Below are 7,506 nucleotides of genomic sequence, written 5' to 3'. Positions count from 1 at the left end.
GAGTAAGTTTCTACCTTACCTGCTCCGGCGAGGGTTTGGATAACCAGGACTTATTAGGAGATGAATGACAACATGACATAGAAGTTCTTATGCTTGGACTGCAACCATTACCTCATTAGCGAGTAAAAATTCGATGTTAGCAACAAGGAAACACATAGAAAGACAAATGGTATTGAATGAACAGGCATGAGAGATTTTTCAAAGGTTTCTGTGGAGCGAAAAAATACATATGGTGTCAGACAACTTTTCAAGTGTGCTCACTAACATTGTAATCAAGTGGATAAGAATTGAAAACTACTTATCAGAAATCATCAGAAAAGAAAATATTTGTATATTTGTTTAGGGGCTTAAGGAAACTTCAAAACGTAGCAAATTGTTAGCTATTGCAAGAGTCCAACCATCAGTAAAATGAAAGAGAGACCTCCAGGGTAACGTATGTCAGACTTAAGCAAACTGAAACCCACACTACATAAAGTTCTCAAATTAGACGACGAAAAACACCATTTAAAATCTTTGAGAAAAATGAAGTGGAAGGTCTATTGAACTAATGGCAACCACTGTGTTGTTATTTTTCGTGCACTGTTGAAGGACAAATACTAAAGTTCCATTTTAGATTTTCCTAAATCTATGTTAATATTCGATGCCCCATCTTTACAGAAACATATTAAAAAAATGAACCTCCGAAGGGTAGGTTCCATTTACTGTGCTTTGGAGGATATTTGTCTTCAATTTGCTGTCACCACACCCATGACAATACATCTATCCACATACTCATTTTGGAAGAACCTCTATTGCCTACATTAACATCTAGCTCCTATTTAATAAAAGTATGGCAATCTGTTGTTACTATATATGTTGAATATTTGTGGGGGGTTTTTTTGTTTGGTTTTTCTTTATATTAAGACACATTTTAGTGGACAATATTTTTGATGGCATCTCAAAGTGCAAACACTTTAAAGAAAAGCTGAATCTATGCATTTTTGACTGATTTGATAACCACCAACAAAACATTTTTAGTCTTGAGTCATATGGGGCAAAGGAAGTCTGCACAATAATCTACCAAGTAAACTGCAAAGATTATTTCTCCTCCTCCTAAAACCTGGCGGCACCTAAGAGTGTTTTCTGAGTTCCTTTTTGTTTTGTGGAGGTAATTGTAAATTTATCATAATTTGTAAATTTACATAAATTGTAAATTTATGGAATATATTACTAATTAAAGCAGGATGGTAATGCTCCTCAAAAGCATCTATTGTTTAGCTTTAAGATCTCCTTGTTCAGTACAGAAAGGAATGACACTAGATCCTCGGAGCTGATGGATTTGAAAACTACAAATACTACTGCAGCTGTTGCCCTAACTGCAGATACATGCAGCAGGAATGGCCAGAAGTCAGAATTTATGTTCGATGGCAGTTCAGAGAAGTTATAAAAAATTTACTATAGTTTTGTTCTGTATGCATAGTGTATGACTGAATGACAAAGCATTAGAATGTGTCCTAAATTTGACATTTAGAGGGTCAGAAAAGGATATAGCTGAATGGGTCATGTTCAGCTCTGACCTAAAGCTTTGCTAGCAAAAAGATATCACCAAGGAAAGTGACTGTTCACTATTCAAAGAGCTGCACAAAATAGATTGCAGTTTCTCAACGCTTACAAAAAATACTTATGAATGGATGTTGCAAGAAAAGTGTAGGTTGTTTAGAATTTATCCAGAATACGTAATGGAGAAAAAATTAACAGGTTATAAGCAATGGAGAATACATTCGCCTTAGCCTGCTAACATTTCTAACATTCTGCCAATAGTTGTACAATGCAATTGCCTAAAAAAAATTTATTCTGGTTTTGTTATTTTAAAATATATTCACCTTTGAATCACACTAGCTGCAACAGACCTCACAGAAAGTCTATTTTATTACAAGCAATGAAAAGATGAAAATTAAGTGTAAATTAACATGATTGACAGATAGATACCAGATGACCAGGAGACCCAAGTGATGGATATTCTACATTTGTAAATAAAATATGCCAAGAACAAAAAGAAAAGGTCTGTATTTGCACATAAAGTTTTCATTTATGGTATATTCATTATAATCACTCCATTTTTAACTCCCACTGTTTTTTGTTTTTTTTTTGTTTCCTTCTATTTGTCTTTGATCCATTTGATATGGGGGAAACAAAAAATGTGGCTATAAGTCTTACCTCCACTAGTTAAATCAGCTGGAGGCACAGATCTGACACAGTGTAGGACAACTTCAAACCTGCTGTAAACTGCAGTCTTAGGCTTCAGAATTGATTCTACTATCTGGAATCGTGAAAATCCAGCAACTTCCTAGCCATATTAATTCTTAGGCAGAAAATTTTAAGAAAACTATCTATTCCACATGTGGATTATCTGCTTTTAAAAGATTAAAATTGGTTTGATTTGCAGACAAAAATAAATAGGAAGCAAGCAGATTGTAAATCTAGAGCTTGGCAGGCTATAAGGATGGATGGATGCATAGTAATTAATGATTCATTGTATATCTCTTCAGTTTAGAAAATGTTAAGCTGGTAATTATGGAGCACATTCTGACACTTTGTTTATATATGTCAAATGGTGTTGCTGAGAGAACCATTGAAAAGTAACACATTGCCCTGTTACACTTATTTATTACTAGTGTAATTGTTCTTGCTATTGTATTAAAGTTTGGAAAGAAAGGCAGAAGATTTTAGGAGATCTTTGATGAATCTTGGAGCACAGGAAGCATTACTGAACAATTTCTAGGGATTAAACTAGCAAAGACTTTCCTTGTGAATTTCCAAATGCTTTATGAAATCATATAGGTCAAAAATGTCATGAGAATACTTCCTCTTGCTCTACTTTGATGTCAGCCTTTCAATACAATTCATAAACAAAAAGTAGGAAGCCATAAAATAAAAAAGTTAGAAACTTTGTCAATTCTTAAAAAGTTGGGAATCAGTTTGATTTTTAGTCTCAATGCAAAATGTAGCTTTAATTCTGTTTTTTTTTAATTAAAATTTGTTGATGGTTTGCTTTATCCTACTCTTGTGCCTCTCCACAGATCAGACAGTTTCTAATCTTGAGTATTTTTTGTGTGTGGTTTTTATTTTAATATTTAAACAGAAATAATGATAGTTTTACAAGAAAGGGAGTGATTCCCCTTTTCTTCACATACTTCCCTTTCTTTTATCTTGCTTCATGCAGAAGGAGATTCTATGAATTAAATAGACTATAAATCATTGCCAAATGTTTGATGCATAGCACATAACTCTGTAACAAGATCTGTAAATTCCTTGGATTTCAGGAAGGAGATGAACATTAGTACCTCATGCATCTTAGAGATAAGAGGAATGAAGTTTCTGAAGTTAGTTTCAGTCAGTTATTTGCAGTTCTTGGTGTTGCATATTAATATTTTAATAGATGATAACCTGTCACTACCAGACTGCAGTTTTATTCAAAGTTGATTAGTAAGCTTTTGTACTCGTGTATTCATTTTTCTTCTGTATTATCTCAAAATCTCTTCACGTATAGAATGCCATCATATATTCTGAAGGTTTCCAAAGATTATAAACCCAGTCCAGGTCAGTTCTTAGAATTAATGGGAATTTCGTTAGCATTGTCGGAACTGTTGGTCTTTCTCTGTCTTCTGCCTCCAGCTTTGTTGTTTACGTATTACCTGTGCACTGTTAATTCTGCTTGCCTGGCTAGATGTTAGTTAGTTATGCAACAACCAGAAAAAAAATAGTCTTTGCTAATATCTAAATCTTCTGCATATAAAATAAACTGTGTGCTAAGCTAGAGGTTAGTTCAATCTTGGCAAATGAGTTATAGCGCCATTAGATCTGTATTATTCAGTACTGCTGAGATTCTACATCAGTGAGCACCATCGCTGAGTTACTCAGTGGCTGGTCATACTGTAGTGGCAAATGTTAGCTCCAAGTGAAAAGGTATGAATTCAAGTCAATGCTTTGGTACAAAAAGAGTAAAATCATGAAGATATCAGATCTTTCCTCTCCACATCATGTCATAAAACCACTGTCTGTTTTCAAAAGCAGTATGTTCTTGGGAAAGAGCATGACTTTGAAACCAAGATAGTTAAACGTATACGTGTACTTGCAACATAACCTACCATATGGTGAAGAAAGAGTAACTCTGAGTAAAAAAAATAATAAAAATTCTGGTTTGTCTTATCTTTAAAAAATCCTTTGATTTGAAGAACAGACATATTACTACTGACACCACTGAAAAAATAAGTCCTTGCACTCTTCCTACCTTCTACTTTGGTAGTGTGAGAGAAACTCGAAAGAAAGAGGTCTCATGGAGGAAAAAACAAAGAGGTGGCTGTAAAATATTTTCTTTCCTTCATGGGTACAAGACACAGTTCAAGATTCTAGGACAAATATTCCCATTGAAATTATGATGACTACTGCAAAACTAATCACTTTCCTTGCAAATACCACTATCTTCGCAAAGAAGACTTTCTAAAACTGTCAGCTATCTACATATACATGAGCATGGGTTTGAGAGGCAACTCATGGAAAAGACTGGAATCACAGGAGGAACCTCTGGAATTCAACACCGAGTACTGCGAAGCCTGAGCTTTAGGTGCTTTTCATCAGCTGAAATATGAAACATTGGCCAGTCAGTTATATGACAGCATGATAGCTTTGGCCACCTTTTAGGTGGAAGAGATCATTTGCCATCCTGAAGCTGCATAACATGAGACTGTGCCCACAATGAAAAGTCCATTGACGTTTCGGTATAACTTACTATACTAAATTATTTAAACAACGTCAAGATTTGGCTTACACACCACCAAACATACATGTAAGTGATGTAAAAAAGCAACTGTCCAATCCTAACCATACAGTCATATACTAAGTATGAATTCATAGGAGCCAACACATTAAGCTGTGTTGACTGTCAGTCTATCAAACGTTCTTACTCATCTAGTATGTTAAAAATGTCATATGTATTTGCTATTATGTGCTATTTATCAGTTATCATATGGTTAAAAATACTCTTAAAAGTCCAGACTATTGCTGGCAGCTTTGAGAAGAAACAATTTCCAAAGAAATGTGCAAGAAGTTTTGTTTATAAATATGAACAATATTTGAACTACAGGTGGCAGTCTTTTTAATGTAGTTTCAAGATTGAATGAAAAAGGGCCAGTTAGCCTATTTCCTTTCAATTTACATTCAAAGCCTAGACAAATATTTCATCCATGTTCAGAGAAACAAATGCCATCGTATAATCTCTCACAAGTGGTCAACACCTTTGCAGAACTGATTGGTGAAGTTGGAAGACATCTGCTTATCCTCCGATGTCTCAGCAGCAGCAGCAGCTTCACAACATCTGTTTTGCTCTTCTCCCTTTCATTTCTTCTCATATCTTTGCCTATTTTAAATACCCAGGGGAATGCTGCTTTAAGGCTAACCATCTGCTACTTAGCCATTAAAAATAAATACAAATAAATATTAAAGCCTTGCTAAAAAGCAAGTGTGTGTATATCCACTGATTTTAAGAGTGTAATTTTTTAAAAGAAATACTATGTAAGTGGAATGAGTAAAAAAATCACTAAGCCATATTTTAAAGTATTAAATCCACTGTTAAACACTTTAAGTGCGTGTATTTAAAATCTATACCCTTCAAAGTTAAAATTAAACACATGATTTAGGTCTGTATCCATAAAGAATCATACAAGTCTTTAAATCCTGTTGCCTATAAATAAGCGTCCAAATGTTTAATGCTTAATTACCTCAACTTTTGTCACTTTATTTTTAGTCTGACTCTAGATCTCATTCTGTCTTTTCTATTTGAGTAATAAGAAAGCTACTGTCAGAAGTCTGAGAAAGGTAGTTATAGGCTGTCAAGTCACTTCATTTTCTCTCAGAAAAATGAAATAGATCAATCTTTTTAGTACAAAACATATTTCCCAGACTGAATCATTCATGTAGCTCTTTTCCTTTGAAAATCTCCATTGCTTCATGATGTATGGACACAAGTAGATGCAATACTCTAATAATTATATCTCAAAGCTGTGTTCAGGTATATTTTCATTTCCTGCCACCGTTTATACATTATTTTTGCTGTTATATCCTTCCTCAGAGATCACATACTGCATTGAAAATACATACTTTATTGGATATCTTTTCTTAACTTTAAACTCTTTTAATCACAAGTATCAATCAAAATTAAAATTTCCCACCTCATAAGATCTAGGTTTGACAATGATTTTTCTGCATTTTCTGACAGTGATTTGTACCATGATTTGCCTTCTTTTATTTTACTGTTTCTCTTGTTTCCTCTCTTAGTTAATATGTTGTCCTCTTTTAACCAAGAGCAGTGGAACTGTGATTCTTGGGGACAACAACAAAGGCCTGTTTAACAATTCATCATTATTGATCAATTATTGATTTTATTGATAAAGTGTCTATATTTTGTCACACAATTTTGTACAGAAGTGTTCCCAGTATTTTAATTATAGACAACATATGACCTGACAGATAATATTTTATGCAAAATAGTATAGCATAATATTTATGAATAATCAGAATGCATATTTTGCCCTAATCTCGAAAAAGTTATATATCACATGTTGGTGAGCTCACAGTGAAGAGAGCTAAATCTAGATTTGTACTTTCTCAGGATTGGGATCTTTATTGCTTATAGATTATTCTATGATTTAACAATCACTGTGAATAATTCAGTTGATTAGTAAATCATCTTTTCATGTGGAAAGAATTTCTTTAGTATATTTATCCAGTATATGCATAGGAAAAAGTTAACTACTATGCACAATTCTTTATTAGCTTTATATAATTGTTGCATGATTAAAATGCATTGCTCATTAAGATCGTGCAGCTATAATGCAACACTTCCTTATTGTCGCGGTTTAACCCCAGCCAGCAGCCAAGCACCACGCAGCCGCTCATCCCTTCCCCCTCCCAGCAGGATGGGGAGGAGGACTGGGAAAAAAAGTAAAACTCGTGGGTTGAGATAAGAACAGTTTAATACCTAAAGTAAAATAAAATACACTACTAACTAATAATAATAAAAATATAGTAATAATAGTAATGAAAAGGAATATAACAAACAAAAAAAGAAGAAATAAAATCCAAGAAAAGACAAGTGATGCACAATGCAATTGCTCACCACCCGCTGACCGATGCCCCAGCAGCGATCCGCCCCTCCACGCCAACTCCCCCCTGTTTATATACTGGGCATGACATTCCATGGTATGGAATATCCCTTTGGCTAGTTTGGGTCAGCTGTCCTGGCTGTGCTCTCTCCCAGCTTCTTGTGCCCCTGCTTGCTGGCAGAGCATAGGAAACTGAAAAGTCCTTAACTTAGGATAAGCGCTACTTAGCAACAACTAAAACATCAGAGTGTTATCAACATTATGCTCACACTAAATCCAAAACACAGCACTGTACCAGCTACTAAGAAGACAATTAACTCTATTCCAGCTGAAACCAGGACAGTTACCTATTTCTCATTTTTGGAAA

This window comes from Gymnogyps californianus, chromosome 4 (genome assembly GCF_018139145.2).
Source record: "Gymnogyps californianus isolate 813 chromosome 4, ASM1813914v2, whole genome shotgun sequence".
NCBI lineage: Eukaryota > Metazoa > Chordata > Aves > Accipitriformes > Cathartidae > Gymnogyps > Gymnogyps californianus.
The sequence above is the reverse complement of the archived record's forward strand: the minus strand, read 5'-3'. Positions refer to the sequence as shown.